We start from the raw sequence: 17,935 nt of genomic DNA on the forward strand, positions 1-17,935 counted from the left end.
ACTATAAAATACATGGTCCATAGTATGAACACAAACCGTATATAACACAATCTAACTATGCCACAACTAGAGTAAACAAGAGTAGCTATCATATACGAGTAGAATAAACAAGAGTAGCCATCATACAATTGTTATTCGGTGGCAACCATGCCACCCCAGGGGTTACATACGGGTTCAGGGCTAGAAAAACACATTTTTTCTAACCGAAAAAAATTAAAGGGAAACTTGAAATTCTCCCGGTTTTCAGGCCAAAATTTGAAGCTTTTGCCGGTAATTACACTAAAAGTAGTGTAAATTTGCCGGTTTTCTTAAAGGCAAGCTCAAAATCTAACCGGGATTGTATAGTTTCAGCCAGGTTTTTTTCTAACACTGTTAAACGGGTTGAGCTTCACCTGAAGCTCAGGATTAACACACAAAGGCTTCAATAGTGTGCGCCATGGACGCGGCCATCGTGGATGCCTTCCTCAAGGATCGCCAATTTTCTTGTCCACACACACACACACACACACACACACACACACACACACACACACAGGATTACTAGAACTCACTTTTTTTGCGTTGTTGTCGACAGGTAGCAGCTTCACTACAAAGGAGCTTGGAACTGTTGTGCGTTTGCTCGGCGTGTATGCCACTGAAGAAGATTATTTGGAAGAAATGGCCAGCAAGCTGCAAACGCCTGAGTTCTTTGGTTGGATCGCCACAAAGAAGGAGGCAAGTTTAGCCCGTCCCATTGCTCAGTTCGGTTACAGATCATGCAATATTGATTAGATCCATGTAACATTTCAACACGACTTTACCATGTGATTGCATTAAGATCTGTTTGATTTGACAATCGTTTGGGGTTAATTGACAACGCTAGTCTGTCTCATTGCTCAGTTCGGTCACAGATCCATCATGAGACTTGTTCATGCAATATATTGATTAGATCCATTTAACATTTCAGCATGTGATTGCATTAAGCAGTTCATTCTTGTCCACAAGCCCAGCACCTGTCAAGCCACGTTGGCTCTTGGTCTGGGTCTTTATGATATATTCTAGTCTTACAAATGTATATATATGAACTTTATTTCCTTATTGTTTGAGGCTGCTTATCATATCAAGAATGATGTCATCCAGGGATTAGTAAATAACTATGCGGTCGCTATATAATACACATACAGGCAAGGAAATATGCAAGTGGCTGAGGCATTGGCTAGTACTTTAAGCCGGCTGACCGACCCTTGGCCTGGTACTCTTATTGAGAATGCTTGATGTATAATATGGAAATCCATAAAGTGCCACCTACTAGTAAAGGTTTGGAGTCTTTAGTCATCCTCCCAAAGCTACTGGCCATGTAGAGCCAGGTTTGCATATTAGCCTGTAAACTATTATATGTTACCTATCCAACCATGGCAAACCCAACCATATCAAAAAACCTTTACCAGGTTACCTTGATCAAGGAAGGATGTAACACCAACCAAAAACGAGGAAACAAGAATTAGCAATAACCCTGTCACTAGCAATTTCTGACAACATTACAATTATTTGCAGGTTCATTGATGTAGGCAATCTGAATGGGGATTTCCATATTAATTACTAGGGGCTTGGAAGGTTTGGGCTCATGCCAGTGATGGTAAACTTTCCTGCCATTGTCGTGATTGGGAGGATTTAGGGTATTCCTCTGTTTATTTAGCACTTCATAACTTGAAAACTTAGAAACTTGAAGTACAAGATTGAACTTGAAAGAGACTTCAGAGATTCAAACTGAGATTGCTTTGTATAATACGAAAATCCATAAAGTGCCATCTACTAGTAAAGGTTTGGAGTCTTTAGTCATCCTCCCAAAGCTACCGGCCAAGTAGAGCCAGGTTCGTATATTAGCCTGTAAACTATTATATGCGACCTATCCAGCCATGGCAAACCCAACCATATAAAAAATCCTTTACCGGGTTAGCTTGATCAAGGAAGGATGTAAACACCACAACCAAAAACGAGGAAACAAGAATGAGCAATAACCTTGCCACTAGCAATTGCTGACAACATTACGATTATTTGCAGGTTCGTTGATGTAGGCAATCTAAATGGGGATTTCCATATTAATTACTAGGGGCCTGTAAGGTTTGGGCTCATGCCAGTAATCGTGATTGTGAGGATTTAGGGTATTCCTGTGTTTATTTAGCACTTCATAACTTGAAAACTTAGAAACTTGAAGTACAAGACTGAACTTGAAGAGACTTCAGAGATTCAAACTGAGATTGCTTTGCATTACACAAGCCACTCTTATATAGACGGCGAAAGGTTACAATGAAGAGTTTTGCCTTTTAATGAATAGGCATGTTTTTTAAATGAAACATTGTGACTTTAAGCGAAAAGATGTAGCCATTCGATGAAGAGGTGTGACCATTCGATGAAGAGTTGTGTCCAATGACTCTTCACTGGTGACTCTTTATGTCCTACATACAAGCCTAATAATAATAATAATAATTATGAGTCACAAATTGTGACATTCCTTCCCGCTTAAAATAAGAGCCTCGGTCAAATGAAGGACTTTTGGTGCTGATAGAATTCTTGAAAGGAAGGGATTCTTCGAGAATCTTCAGTCTTTTGTTGATCTGGAAGTTTGGTCTTCATCTTTGACTTCTTCTTTCGATTGAATCTCTATGCTTTAGCAGTTAATCCCATGTCATGGCACTATTCAAAGATGTCTTTGCCATTTGTGTCTTCAAAAGAGTTATTGTGAAGATAGATTGCTCTGCTTGATGTGCCATTGTATTTGAGACCCCAAATGTGAAATCTGACATTTGAGAAATATTTGCTATGGAGACATGTCCTCAAAAGGAGCAGAGGAGCCTTCATTCATGTTGGAGGAAAAATTTCCAATTTTAGGATCGATAGTTGTTGGAGAAAGAGGGCTTAATGAAGAAGTTCCTAAAAAAGAACACCAATTATCGTCTAATAATGAGTCCCAAAATTCTTCAGAATCTGTTAAGAGTTCTATCTCCTGTGGGAAAGAGGTCTTATAATTAGATAAATAATTATCTTTTGTGAGTCGACCATTCCCTTTGTGAAACTATTTAAGCCCGCCATGTGCACCATTGTAAAACACTTCATAGTTGACAAGTCAAGCTGTTCGACTCTCTCTCTCTATGCGTGTGTGTGTGAAAGCTTCCGCAAGCGCAATCTTAACATGGCATTAGAGCTCGAGGCTCTGTGATCTCGGACACGTAGAGGAGAGTTGCAAGCAGTGGCTGGAGGCGATGGAAGTGGAAAACACGGTGGAAGTGGAAAACGCAACCCGCAGGCAGCCAATGGCTTGAGAAGGGAGGCAATGCGCATTCAGTAGCCGTGAGCACTTCGGGGGCAACACAAGCAAAGCACTTGCAAGAAATGCAAGCTGCAGGAAGAAGCACGTTGAGGATCAAGCACACAAGCAGGGTATCCCAAGCAATTTGACAACATTCAAATTTCATATGATCTTGGCAGATCATCGAAAAGTGTGTTAGAGCCTTCTTTGCAAAACTTACGTGCTTTACCATGGTGCATAAACAGAGACGATAACACTTGGCAGTTGTTTTTACTATTGGCTATGGAGGGGCAAGATTGTCCATACCAGTGGACAAGTAGACGCTACAATGTTGGTGATCTGGTTTTGGGATCTCGATCCGAGGACCATTATCCTCATACTCAAGCAGTTTCTCTTTGCAACGAGGACGTTCTTGCATCGAGCGGAATTACTGTTCCTACGTCTCCACGGGGCACGGCCTTTTTAACCATCCACCTAGTGCCACTACCCACCTCTACTAAGGCTAAACTTAATGGAAGCAACAACGAAGATGGCAACAACCAAAATAGAATATTATTTAATCATAGAAATGCCATGTCGGGTGCACCTGACCATGTCCACCATTGTAAACCACTTCATATTGATAAGTCAAGCTGTTTGGCTCTCTCTCTCTCTCTCTACGTGTGTGAAAGCTTCCGCAAGCACAATCTTAACAGAATCGTCATGTCACGTGACACATCCAACCCTGTGTGTCCGTGGACAAGCTACAGCATGATCAGGGTTCAATCAATCCAGTCAAGTCTAGATTAGAATTGATCTGGCACTTTTGTGAGTCTATTCGTAGACCGTGCATACCCAATCACTTAGTGTAGATGCATATCCTCTGGTTGCACACATCATGATCATGAGTATTCCCTTCAAAATCCATCAGATTCAGTCAGGGGAATTTTCCAGTACATTTAGCTTATTTTCCCTATTTTTGACATTTTTCACTTATTATTTTTAAGTGACTTTCCAACAAAAGTAGGTAGGGCAATTTTGCTAAGTTAATATATAAGCAAACCCAAGTTAGCACTAAATGGCAGAAGAGGCAACAGGAGCTCCCGCTCAACAGGCACCTTCTCAGCAAGAACCCATCAGAACCCTTGGCGTTTTGGTGTTCCCTCATCACCACAGATACCCTGGCGTTTTTGGACTTCCTCAGCATCTCCCCCATTACCTAGCGTTTGCAGATTTGCTTGATCGCCATCAACACCTAGCCCTAGCGTTTTCCAGATCATCGCCAGCAGTACCAGAATTTCAACGTCTTCAGTAACGCCAGCAGTCAGCCCCAACGTTTTTGGTTTCCAGCCAATCCGCAGCAGAGGCAGCCCAGCGTTTTGTATTTTCAGCCAATCAGCATCAGAACAGCAGTGTTTTCAGCATTAGACACAATAGCAGATTCAGCCCTTGAAGCATTCCAGAAGACCCCCATTTTCAACCATAAAAACGCAGCCAAAACAGTCATTTTCAGCCACCGAAACAGCCCCGAAATTCAGCAGTAGAAAGACCGCAGATTTCAGCCCTAAAGTCGTCGTCGTCGTCATCCCCGTCGTCGTCATCGGCATAGTCCCAAGTTGCATCAGTCCATTGCATCCGCATTGTACCACTTTGTGCAATCATAAGTAGACCACTCTCGTCGACAAGAGTGGGGCCTTCGGAGGAGGGTTTTACAACGTCTCTGGTGTCGTATCTCTCTTCTCTCTCTATCTCTTAGTCTCATTCACTTACACGCACGGTGTCCATTCACTTTCTTTGTGATCATAGCACTTTCCATTAAGAACGGAAGGCTCTCCCTTCCGTAAGAACTAAAAGGAACATTGAGCAGAGTTCGGAGCACTCATCTTGAGCAAAGCGCAAACATTCATTCCGTTGCACCTAACATTGGTATCAGAGCTTTGGTAGTGTTCTGTATCACTCAAGGAAAGAACCACAAGATTTTTTTGCTTGCTGCGGTCGCACGAACCCAAGTTCGCTTGGGCGTGTCGATTCCTAATCGTGTTTTGTTGAAGAGTGACAGGAATCCCAAGAAAGAAGGGCTTGTCTAGCTTTCCCTTGTGTCTCTTTTGACTCATTGAGAGCGGACCGTGCACGTAGCGGCCGGCCAATCGACGTGAGGTGGAAAAAAGCAACCTTGGTGTGAGCGCAAGGCCGCCAAGGGGTGTGCCCGCAGAAAGGAGTAGAACTCGGGTGAAGAGAAGATCCTTCTCAACGCGGTTTGCAAGCGAAAGAAAACCTTAAGAACCTCAAGACCCTCAAGAACCCAAAGAACTCAAGACCCGCATGAACCAAAGTTCCTCGTGAACTTAAGAACCCAAGACCATAAGAACCCACAAGAACCCACGACTTCAGAATGGTCATCACTCAAAGCGGAATGTATACTTCGCTTGGAGGTGATGAGCATGAGAGAGGAGAAGAAGAATTTTCCCCGCCAGGAGGTTTTTCTGACCCTTCCCCATCTACGACAAGGATTGCGCTAACTCCTATGGAGGAGTTGGACCAGGAAAGAAAGACAGAAATAGAGCGTGAACACAAAGAAAGAATGGCAGCCACAGAGCGTAACTACACAGAAAGAATGGTAGCCATAGATCGCGAGAACAAAGCATTAAGGCAAGAGATGTTGCGACTCTTTTCTCAAATGCAGGCACAGATGCAACAGGATCGGGAAAAGGACTCTCTCTGTCTCTTCTTCTCCCAAGCATGATACACAGGATTTGCATGATTGTGTGAAGCATGATGATGATTTGATTGACAATGACTTGCATGATGTTTTGAACGACAATGATAAGCACAATGATTTGCATGATGATTTGAATGACAAGCATGATGATTTGGATGACAAAGATAAGCATGATGATTTGAATATTAATGATGAGCATGATGATTTGGATGATCAAGCTAAGCATGATGATTTGCATGATCAAGATGTGATTTCTCACAAGCGTGATGAGTTGCATGAAGATGATGTGATTGTTCACAAGGATGATGTGTTAGTGCATGCTTTTTCTAGCGAAGCTAAGCTCGTTGTAGATTCAATCAATCACGAAGAACCGATCTTGGCTCTCGAGCCTAGGTCTCAAGAACCCCCACAGGACGATTCGATCATTCAGGAAGAACCGATCATGGCTCTGGAGCCTATGTCCAAAGGATCCTCACAGGAAGTATTATGTGTTCGCATGATTGATACGCACGCATGGTTCGAGTGTTTCATTCGTGAGGGTTTCCTGTATTTTAGTCAGCATTGTTATGTGGTCCCTTTTCCTAGGCATGACATATTGTATCTAGACGAAGTTGAAGCATCGAAGGAGCCACATAAGACTTTGTGTCGCTTTCGCCTCGGCCCAAAGAAGCAAGCGTTGCAAACCTTTATGAAGTTCAAGTACCGCATGACCCACACATTAGAGTGGGCCGGCGAAGAGTCCCTTCCAGGATTCCGGATGCTATCGGCGATCTCCCTCGATGCCATATAGTTCGGTACTAGTACCTCACTTTGAAAAGGAGGGGATGTCACGTGACATCCAACCGTGGACTAGCTACAACATGATCAGGGTTCAGTCAGTCTAGTCAAGTCTAGATTAGAAGTGATCTGGCACTTTTGTGAGTCTATTCGTAGACCATGCATGCCCAGTCACTTAGTGTAGATGTATATCCTCTGGTTGCACACAACATGATCATCAGTATTCCCTTCAGAATCCATCAGATTCAGTCAGGGGAATTTTCCAGTGCATTTAGCCTATTTTCCCTATTTTTGACATTTTTCACTTATTATTTTTAAGTGACTTTCCAACAAAAGTAGGTAGGGCAATTTTGCTAAGTTAATATATAAGCAAACCCAAGTTAGCACTAAATGGCAGAAGAGGCAACAGGAGCTCCCGCTCAACAGGCACCTTCTCAGCAAGAACCCATCAGAACCCTTGGCGTTTTGGTGTTCCCTCATCACCACAGATACCCTGGCGTTTTCATTACCTAGCGTTTGCAGATTTGCTTGATCGCCATCAACACCTAGCCCTAGCGTTTTCCAGATCATCGCCAGCAGTACCAGAATTTCAACGTCTTCAGTAACGCCAGCAGTCAGCCCCAACGTTTTTGGTTTCCAGCCAATCCGCAGCAGAGGCAGCCCAGCGTTTTGTATTTTCAGCCAATCAGCATCAGAACAGCAGTGTTTTCAGCATTAGACACAATAGCAGATTCAGCCCTTGAAGCATTGTAGAAGACCCCCATTTTCAGCCATAAAAACGCAGCCAAAACAGTCATTTTCAGCCACCGAAACAGCCCCGAAATTCAGCAGTAGAAAGACCGCAGATTTCAGCCCTAAAGTCGTCGTCGTCATCCCCGTCGTCGTCATCGGCATAGTCCCAAGTTGCATCAGTCCATTGCATCCGCATTGTACCACTTTGTGCAATCATAGGTAGACCACTCTCGTCGACGAGAGTGGGGCCTTCGGAGGAGGGTTTTACAACGTCTCTGGTGTCGTATCTCTCTTCTCTCTATCTCTCAGTCTCATTCACTTACACGCACGGTGTCCATTCACTTTCTTTGTGATCATAGCACTTTCCATTAAGAACAGAAGGCTCTCCCTTCCATAAGAACTAAAAGGAACCTTGAGCACAATTCGGAGCACTCATCTTGAGCAAAGCGCAAACATTCATTCCGCTGCACCTAATACGTCATCTCGGTTTGTAATATGTATTTGGAACATGAATGACTTCGTCCAACAATGAATCAACGAAAGCATAGTCATCTTCTTGTCCGTATTGTGCATCAAAAGCTTTGTCCAGTCACTATTGTAAGACACATCATCTTTGATTTATGTGTTTGATGGATAGAGAATCCAAAAATTGATTTTGCTTCTTGTTCCTTATCTGAACCTCCAAGGAGAAGACATTTCATCTTTGTATGAGAATGAGTTGATTGCACTGGGTGTTAGGTGCAGCGGAATGAATGTTGTATTTTCTCAAGATTAGTGATCTTTATTGCTCAAGGTTCCTTTTAGTTCTTAGGGAAAGAGAGAGCTTTCCGTCTTATGAAGAGTGCTATGATCAGGAACAAAGTGAATGGATTGTGCGTGCAAGTGAATGAGACTGAGAGAAGGAGAGAGAAGGGATACGACACCCGAGAGGTTGTAAAACCCTCCTCCGAAGGCCCCACTCTCGTCGGTGAGAGTGGTCTACTTGATTGCACAACGGTGTACAATGCGAATGCAATGGACAGATGCAATGGGACTATGCGGATGACGACGACGACTTGATGGCTGAAATCTGAGATCTTCTAATCGCTGAATTTCGTGACTGTTTCGGTGGCTGAAAATGACTGTTTTGGCTGCGTTTTCTTGGCTGAAAAATGAGGTTTCTTAGGGCTGAAAACTGATGGGTCTTTACGGGCTGAATCTGCTACACTTTAGGTGAATACTGCCGGTCTTAATTTGCTGTTGAAATCCAAAAACGCCAGGGGCTGAAATTGGTCCTTCTGTCGCCGGGGTTCCGCAAATGCAAAAACGCTAGGCTGATCTGCTATGTCGTGATGACGCCGGGGCTGATCTGCTGTGCACAAATCGCCAAGGCTGATCTGATGCAAAAACGCTAGGTGTTCTGTGGAGAAAACGCAAGAGTAGTCGTGGGGGTTGGTCTTGCTGAGAAGTTGCCTGTTGAGCAAGGTGCTCCTGCTGCCTCTTCTGCCGTTTAGTGCTAACTTGGGTTTGCTTATATAGAAACTTAGCAAAATTGCCCTACCTACTTTTGTTGGAAAGTCACTTGAAAATAATAAGTGAAAATCCCAATAAATAGGAAAACAGGCTAAATGCACTGGAAAATTCCCCTAACTGATGCTAATGGATTCTGATGGGAATTCCGATGATCACGCTGTGTGCAGCCGGAGGATGTGCATCTATGCTAAGTGACTGGGCATGCACGGTCTACGAATAGACTCACAAAAGTGCCAGATCACTGCTAATCTAGATTGACTGAACCCTGCTGTGGTGTAGCTTGTCCACGGACACATAGGGTTGGGATGTGTCACGTGACATCCCCTCCTTTTCAAAGTGAGGTACTAGTACCAAACTGTATGGCGTCGAGGGAGATTGCCAACAGTATCCGGAATCCTGGAAGGGACTCTTCGTCGGCCCACTCTGCTGTGTGGGTCGAGCGGTACTTGAACTTCATAAAGGTCTGCAACGCTTGCTTCTTTGGGCCGCGCCGAAAGCGACTCAAAATCTTCAGAATCTCCTTTCTTGCTTCAACTTCATCTAGAGTCATGCTTCTTTCGTCTTCAAGAATCTCCATGGCTGAAAATTCCTGAAACCATCTCCAACACAAAACCATGAACATACCTATTCCATGTAAAGTGAATGGAAAAAATCTTGTCTTCTCTAAAGACTGTGTATGCAAGGTAGATGAACATAGAGACGGAGTGACAACCCGTTCATCAAACACATGCAAACAATGAGGTCGAATCTTTTCTGTTTATCGAAATCAATCAACTGTGGCAAATCACAATGGAAATGCCCATGCTTGGTGCTCATACAATCATGTGCTCTTTCAGAAACTGTGTCATGCCAAGGAAGAGACATGGAATGCGACTTCCTTACATACAAACTTTTCAGCTTTTCATGAACAATCTGCATACATTCGTGCTAATCCATGAGAGAAACGTGCTCAACATACAATATGTCATGCCTAGGAAAAGGGATCACATAACGATGTTGACTAAAATACAGGAAACCTTCACGAATGAAACACTCGAATAATGCGTGCGTATCAATCATGCGAACACATAATACTTCCTGTGAGGGTTCTTTGGACCAAGGCTCAAGAGCCAAGATCGATTCTTCGGGATCTATTGAATCGTCTTGTGGGGAATCTGTGGACCTTGACTCGAAAGCCAAGATCGATTCTTGGTGATTGATCGAATCTACAACGAGGTTAGCTTCGCTAGAAAAAGCATCAACTAACACATCATCCTTGTGAACAATCACATCATCTTCATGCAACTCATCATGCTTGTGAGAAATCACATCTTGATCATGCAAATCATCATGCTTGTGAAAAATCACATCTTGATCATGCAAATCATCATGCTTGTCATTGTCATCCAAATCATTATGCAAATCATTGGCATCCAAATCATCATGGCTATCCTTGTCATTCAAATCATCATGCAAGTCATTATCATTCAATTCATCATGCTTCTCATCATGCAATTCCTGTGTGTCATGCTGTGGAGAAGAAGAGACTGAGTCTCCTTTTTCCGATTCTGTTGCATCTGTGCCTGAGCTTGAGAAAAGAGTCGCAATAACTCTTGCATTTGTGCTTTGTTCTGGCGATAAAATTCTGCTTCTATGTAATGCAGAACACTTTCAAAGCTCTGATACCAATGTTAGGTGCAGCGGAATGAATGTTGTATTTTCTCAAGATTAGTGATCTTTATTGCTCAAGGTTCCTTTTAGTTCTTAGGGAAAGAGAGAGCTTTCCGTCTTATGAAGAGTGCTATGATCAGGAACAAAGTGAATGGATTGTGCGTGCAAGTGAATGAGACTGAGAGAAGGAGAGAGAAGAGATACGACACCCGAGAGGTTGTAAAACCCTCCTCCGAAGGCCCCACTCTCGTCAGTGAGAGTGGTCTACTTGATTGCACAACGGTGTACAATGTGAATGCAATGGACAGATGCAATGGGACTATGCCGATGACGACGACGGTGATGACGACGACGACTTGATGGCTGAAATCTGAGATCTTCTAATCGCTGAATTTCGGGACTGTTTCGGTGGCTGAAAATGACTGTTTTGGCTGCGTTTTCTTGGCTGAAAAATGAGGTTTCTTAGGGCTGAAAACTGATGGTCTTTACGGGCTGAATCTGCTACACTTTAGGTGAATAATGCCGGTCTTAATTTGCTGTTGAAATCCAAAAACGCCAGGGGCTGAAATTGGTCCTTCTGTCGCCGGGGTTCTGCAAATGCAAAAACGCTAGCCTGATCTGCTATGTCGTGATGACGTCGGGGCTGATTTGCTGTGCACAAATCGCCAAGGCTGATCTGATGCAAAAACGCTAGGTGTTCTGTGGAGAAAACGCCAGAGTAGTCGTGGGGGTTGGTCTTGCTGAGAAGTTGCCTGTTGAGCAAGGTGCTCCTGCTGCCTCTTCTGCCATTTAGTGCTAACTTAGGTTTGCTTATATAGAAACTTAGCAAAATTGCCCTACCTACTTTTGTGGGAAAGTCACTTAAAAATAATAACTGAAAATCCCAATAAATAGGAAAATAGGCTAAATGCACTGGAAAATTCCTGTCACAAAGTGATGACGTGGCGGACAGCAAAAACCCTAATTTCTGCCAAAAACCCTAAAATTCTTGGAAATTGCAGAGGTGTTATTAATTTTTGTTTTTTTTTTGGGGAAATTTTGAGCGACGCAAATCTCTGCTTTTTCCTATGATTTGGGAGAAAGAGAGAGAAAAAGAGAACTTGCTTTTTTTATTGGCTCTCATTGAGAGAGAGAGAATCTGCTTTTGCTTTCAAGCTTTTGGGGCTCTGCTTTTGGGCATCCCTTGTAACCTTTAAATAAGTGGTGAGGGTCTCACTTCTCAGAGCATCTGGACGCAGAGTCTGAGAGTGAAACCCTAACCGCTCTCTTGTACTTTGATGATTGATTAATATAAAAAGAAATACCGAAAGGGGCGCCAGTCTTTGGGGCCAATATCTCTAGGCACGGAACTCCGCCGGGCGAGTGCAAATCTATTGTGATCTGTGAATTGTTTTGAAGTGGTTATTTGGTGCTGTCGCGATTGATTCTTGACTTGGAGTGTCCAAGTCTGTTACAGTGGTATCAGAGCACGGCCGATTTCTCTTCTACGGGAAATCCGATCCCCGAAATTTTTTCTCTGCGGCACCTATGGCTTCAGACAATGATCAGTCGACTCCCTCTGCATCTGGAGATGCGGGCAGGGATCACAACGAAGATTCCGGCAGAGAGTATGGCCCGCCTTGGCCTACTTAGGCGGAGCGGCGACAGATGGAGCGTCGCCAGTTGATCGACGATGCAACAAAGATGATGCTCAATTTTGCCAAGGACCCGAAGATGGAAAAATATATGAACCAGACCTCTTTGAAAGAGGTACAGATGGAGTGGCAAAGAACCACAACACCACTCCCGAAACCCGCTCTCAGGAAACCTTCTGCCTCCAAGAAATATACGGATAAGGAACTGGAGAACGTGGTTGATGCATGGATTGCTCAGCTTTTTGACGCGCAAAAGAAAGCCAAAAAGCACGGCAAAAAGCAGAAGAAAAGCACTGATCTTCCATGTTATTTGGGTCGTCAGTCGACTTTTGACAAGGCAAAGAAACAGAAGAAGCGTGTTCGATTTGAAGGAGTACCCAGTTCTTCTTCTTCTTCTTCTTCTGATAGTTCTTCTAGCTCGTCGGATTCGAGCGAAGAAGATAGAAAAGGTAAAAAGCGAAGCAAGAAACAAAGCTTCGGAAAGGGCAAGAGAAAGGCAAAGAAGGCTACATCTCGCCCAGAGACTGACAGGTCTACTGAGGACTCGTCTACAGATAGCTCAGATTCCGATGACGGAAAGTTTTATGCGAACAAGAAGAATTTTTACAAAGCCAACCAGTATGACTTTCTCGAAGATAAAAGCAAGAAAGTCCGAGAGTTTAAGGAAGGTGGCCACTCGATCAAGTTTGATACTTTTCAGGATACTCAGATGCTTCGAAGGCTTTGTCTTTTATACAGCAGTTTGACATCGCTTTCGCGAGAGGACGCTATTCAGAAAACTCCAAGATTCGGAGAGCTACCTCTTACTTTAAGGGGAATGCTCGTACTTGGTGGTCCACGCTTCTTTTAACAAGAGTGCGCCCGTTAAATGGCTGAAATTTAAGAACTTTTTTATTTCTTCTTGGTTGACGCAAGAATATGAACGAGATGTACGAGCTGCTTGGAACCATCTTCGGATGACCAAGAAAGATACAATCAATGCTTATTGTGAAAGATTTTGAAGCTCTTTTCTACCCGCCTCTTCATTCAAGAAGATCTCGTTCAGAGAACAGATTGAGTGGTTTACCTTGGGTCTACCTATAGAGATCCGAGATCACTGCTTGGAACAGAATTCAGCTTCTATTCAGGAGTTGATGAGTCATGCGAAGTGGGGCTTTGCCATTCACTCTGGCAGTCTGCCCTACCCCACAGATGAGGCCATGACACAACGAGCTGAACAGACTTCTTGGAATGAAAGTAGAAAGAAAAAGAGCAACCCAGAGAAAAATGATGCACGACCCAAGCTTACTCCTGAGGAGAGAGCTCGCTTCATCAGAGAGGGGAAGTGCTTTGGATGCGGGGAACAGGGACATATCTCCACGAAGTGCCCTAATAAGGCACAGAAAGAACAGAATGATAAAGATGACGACAGGCCTGAGAGTTCGAGAGCAGCTGAGGAACGTGGCAAAAAAGGCAGATAGAAAAGCAGAACTGGTACCACATGGCGTGGGACCTGTACCGAATCTAATGAATGAAAGTACAAACTTTGCCGCTTTTGGGGCAAAGTGAAGGATCAGGAAGCTCTTTTAAAGGAGCCAAGGCCAACTTCTTTTCACTTGGAATTGGCGGCTCGATTTGGAATTACGCCCGACAGACTGATGCCACAGGCGAAGGTAGTTCAACTGGCACCCGGATGGGATGTTGCCATTACACCGAGCATTGGCAAACTTCGTTTGCAATGACAGGGGTGTTCAGGGCATGCGAGTGACGTTCTACTCAGGATCCCTTGGTACCACAAGAACTACCCCGTGGTTGACTACCGGCCGAGAAAGCGACTTTGATAAATGAAGGGCTTAGAGATTGTACTTGATGAACTTCAATGTCTTACTCATTCTTTTGGGAGAGAACTGAACGATGGATAAAGGTTGAATATGTTTTGACCTGATCAAAAGAACGCCAAGATTTTTCTCCACACTCATGCCGATTGCTTTTCAGAGGCCCTAAAGATCAAACCATTGATCTGACACCTGGAAGCAGGCCACCGAATCGGCCACCTTACCGTGTGAGCCGAGTACAGAATGAAAAGATTATAAACCCAGTGAAAGACCTCTTGGAAAAGGGTCTTGTCCAGCCTAGTACTTCACCGTATTGCTCTCCAGTGTTGTTGGTTTTGAAGAAAGACGGATCTTGGTGAATGTGCATCGATTATAGCACTCTCAACGAAATCACCATCAAGAACAGATTTCCGATTCCTAGGATCGATGATATACTCGACAAGTTACAGGGATCCTCCTGCTTTAGCAAGATTGACTTGAAGAGTGGATATCATCAGATCAGGATAGCGCCAGGAGATGTCTACAAGACAACTTTTCGGACGACTTTTGGGTTATTTGAGTTTTTGGTGATGCCTTTTGGCTTAACCAATGCTCCTGCGACATTTAACCGGATGATGGACAGGATTTTTCGAGAATACAGGCTATTTGTTGGCACTTTCTTTGACGACACCATTGTTTTCTCCAAGAATGAGGCAGAACACAGAGATCATCTGCTTCAAGTCTTTGAGGCATTACGAGATCACACATTAGTGATTAATGCAAAGAAAAGTGAAATTTTCCTACCAGAGATACACTTTTTGGGACACATTGTGTCAGCAGCAGGAGTGCAAATGGACCCGGCCAAGATAGAGACTATCCGTGATTGGCCCGATCTGAGGAATGTCCATGAAGTTAGAAGCTTCTTGGGACTGTGTTCGTACTACAGGCGGTTCATTCGAAAGTTTGCAGAGGTTGCTTCCCCTTTGCATACCTTGACACAGAAAGGAGTACCTTTTTCGTGGGGACCCACAGAGGTGACTGCCTTTCAGACATTGAAAGAGAGATAGACTATGGGACCTATTTTGACTTTGCCGGACTTGCAGAAGTCATTTGAAGTATATTGTGATGCTTGTGGTCGTAGTCTGGGTGCGGTCTTGATGCCAGAAGGCCATGTCATAGCTTACGAGAGCCGTTTGTTCTCTAGGCCGGAGATGACAGCACAGATTTATGAGAAAGAGCTTTTGGTGGTTATCCATGCTCTTACTCAGTGGCAGCATTACCTACTCGGAGCGGATTTTACTGTCTTTACAGACCATCAGAGTTTGCGCTACTTCTTGTCACAGAAGCAGCTTTCGGAAAAGCAGATGCGGTGGGCGAACATCTTGTCACAGTTCCACTTTCAGATTGTCCATGTGCAGGGACAGAAGAATGTGGTGGCAGATGCTTTGTCTCGGAAACCATTGGTTCTGGCTATTTCCGTGATACATCATAGGAGCTTCGAGGATATGGTCGATCAGTATGCCACAGATACAGATTTTGCTGATATTTTCACACGGATACGGGATGGGGAGACAGTAGCTGGAAACTCCCTTCGGGAAGGCTACTTGATGAAAAAGACTATGTTGTGCGTTACACAGCCGTTGAGCGATAAGGTTATGATTGAATGCCACTGTCCACCTTTTACGGGTCACTGCGGCATTGCTACCACCATGAAGGGGGTAGAGAGATACTTCTTTGGGCCGAGACTTGAAAAGGATGTGGAAGAGTTTGTGCGCAGTTGCTTGGTATGCCAGAAGGTCAAGTTTGACAGGCATAAGGCACAGGGATTGTTACAGCCTTTACCCATACCCACCCACCCCTGGGAAAGTATTGCAATGGATTTCATTTTTGATCTCCCAAGAACACAGAATGATCACGATGATTTTCCGATTACATGACATGTCTGAGACGATTGTCTCCGACAGAGACTCCAGATTTATGAGTTTGTTTTGGAAGGCAATTTGGGAGAACATTGGCACGCGGTTGCAGTTCTTGTCATCGTTCCACTTGCAGACTGACGGGCAATTTGAGATTGCCAATTCAGTGATTTTAGATTTATTGAAGTCTTGTATCTCGGATCAGAAGACTCAATGGGAAAAGAACTTACCTTTGGTGGAATTTGCCTACAATAACACGATACACTCTTCGACGGGGAAGACGCCTTGTGAGATTGTTGAAAGTGCTACGAAGGTTCCATCCTTTCTGAGCACGAAAGATTAGATATTTGAAGCGGATGAATATTCGCGAGATTTGGATACGGCTTTTACCAAGGTTCGCGAGACTTTGCAGGAGTCTCAAGAACGACAAAAAAAGGCAGCGGATCGCCATCGTCGCGACTTGAAACTGAAGGAGGATGATTCGGTGCTCTTACTTTTGAGAAGGCACGCCTACGAAATAAAAAGGGAAAGGAGAGGCTTTTTCCAAAGCTTAGGATGTGATACTACGGACCTTTCCAGATTACTGACAAGATAAATGATGTCTCCTTCCGATTGAAACTGCCAGATACTTGGAGGATTCACAATGCATTGCATGTGAGTCTCTTGAAACCTGTTAAGGGTGATGTGCCTGATGATGGGGAGCTTGATGAGCAACCCAAAGTGGAAGAAAACGAGGAGATCCTTATTCTTGAACAGATTTTGGCACATAATGATACGAAGAAAGGTAAAGTCCGAAGGCGGTTCTTGGTTAAATTCAAGAACTTTCCTGCATTTGATGCGAAGTGGATGGAGGAGGAGGACCTAGCAGATACTCCTCGGATTGTGAAACTTTACCTCGATGTTTTGGTTTAGCATAGTCTACTCCAAACGGAACCCAGAAACTCAGCTTGGCCGAAGATCTGGTGCAGTGGGATGCACAAGAGGGGAGTTAGTCCGCTCCTTTGTCAACAGATGCCTCGATTTTGATACTAAAGTCACTGATGTCTCTTTGAGCTTCAGGGATACTAAGAGCTGACAGTATTCTGCTGGATGACTGTATGAAATGGAATTCCTGATTATGATACTGATTTGTTCTTGACTTCTTGTGAGTGCAGGAACTGATAGACGAAATGAGTGCAACGTTTTGGTCTGATTGATCTCGAATAGACATGGTTGCAATAGGGGTCAGTCAATCGGACATCGATGAGGTCCCGATTGGACCTAGATGTGATTGGTAGCTACATTGCCGATAAATCATGGTCTAAGATCCGAATGAATGTTGAATGTCATGTGATGTCCTGTGATGTCTGGTGATGTCCTGTGATGTCGTGTGATGTGACTGTCGATTTTGTACATGTGCTAGATGTGTGTTCCTAGTACGTAGGTATTAACAGTCAGTGTTTGCTAAGACGGTTTATGGCTTTTGTCGGTTTTGTAGGCGTAATCGCGGTCGATTACAATGCTTTCAAGAGGGGGGTATGTCACAAAGTGATGACGTGGCGGACAGTAGAAACCCTAATTTCTGCCAGAAACCCTAAAATTCTTGCAAACCCTAATTTTTGGAAATCGCGGAGCTGTTATTATTATTATTATTTTTTTTAAGGGAAATTTTGAGCGACGCAAATCTCTGCTTTTTCCTATGATTTGGGAGAAAGAGAGAGAAAAAGAGAACTTGCCTTTTTATTGGCTCTCATTGAGAGAGAGAGAATCTGCTTTTGCTTTCAAGCTTTTGGGGCTCTGTTATTGGGCATCCCTTGTAACCTTTGAATAAGTGGTGAGGGTCTCACTTCTCAGAGCATCTGGACGCAGAGTCTGAGAGTGAAACCCTAACCGCTCTCTTGTACTTTGATGATTGATTAATATAAAAAGAAATACCGAAAGGGGCGCTAGTCTTTGGG

General features: G+C 43.9%; 1 protein-coding gene across 2 annotated transcripts in view; it reads left to right on the top strand.

Annotated features, from left to right (window-relative positions):
- Positions 1 to 354: 354 nt before the first annotated feature.
- LOC147422562 (uncharacterized) overlaps positions 355 to 17,935 on the top strand; it is a 67,966-nt gene continuing 50,385 nt past the window's right edge. Inside the window, exon 1 of one of the 2 annotated variants that reach the window (XM_086502554.1) lies at positions 355 to 777. The gene's annotated coding sequence lies outside the window, so the exon portion shown is untranslated. The remainder of the gene's footprint in view (positions 778 to 17,935) is intronic. The other variant, XM_086502553.1, reaches the window with a different exon arrangement.

This window comes from Adiantum capillus-veneris, chromosome 27 (genome assembly GCF_014529385.1).
Source record: "Adiantum capillus-veneris isolate H3 chromosome 27, ASM1452938v2, whole genome shotgun sequence".
Lineage (NCBI taxonomy): Eukaryota > Viridiplantae > Streptophyta > Polypodiopsida > Polypodiales > Pteridaceae > Adiantum > Adiantum capillus-veneris.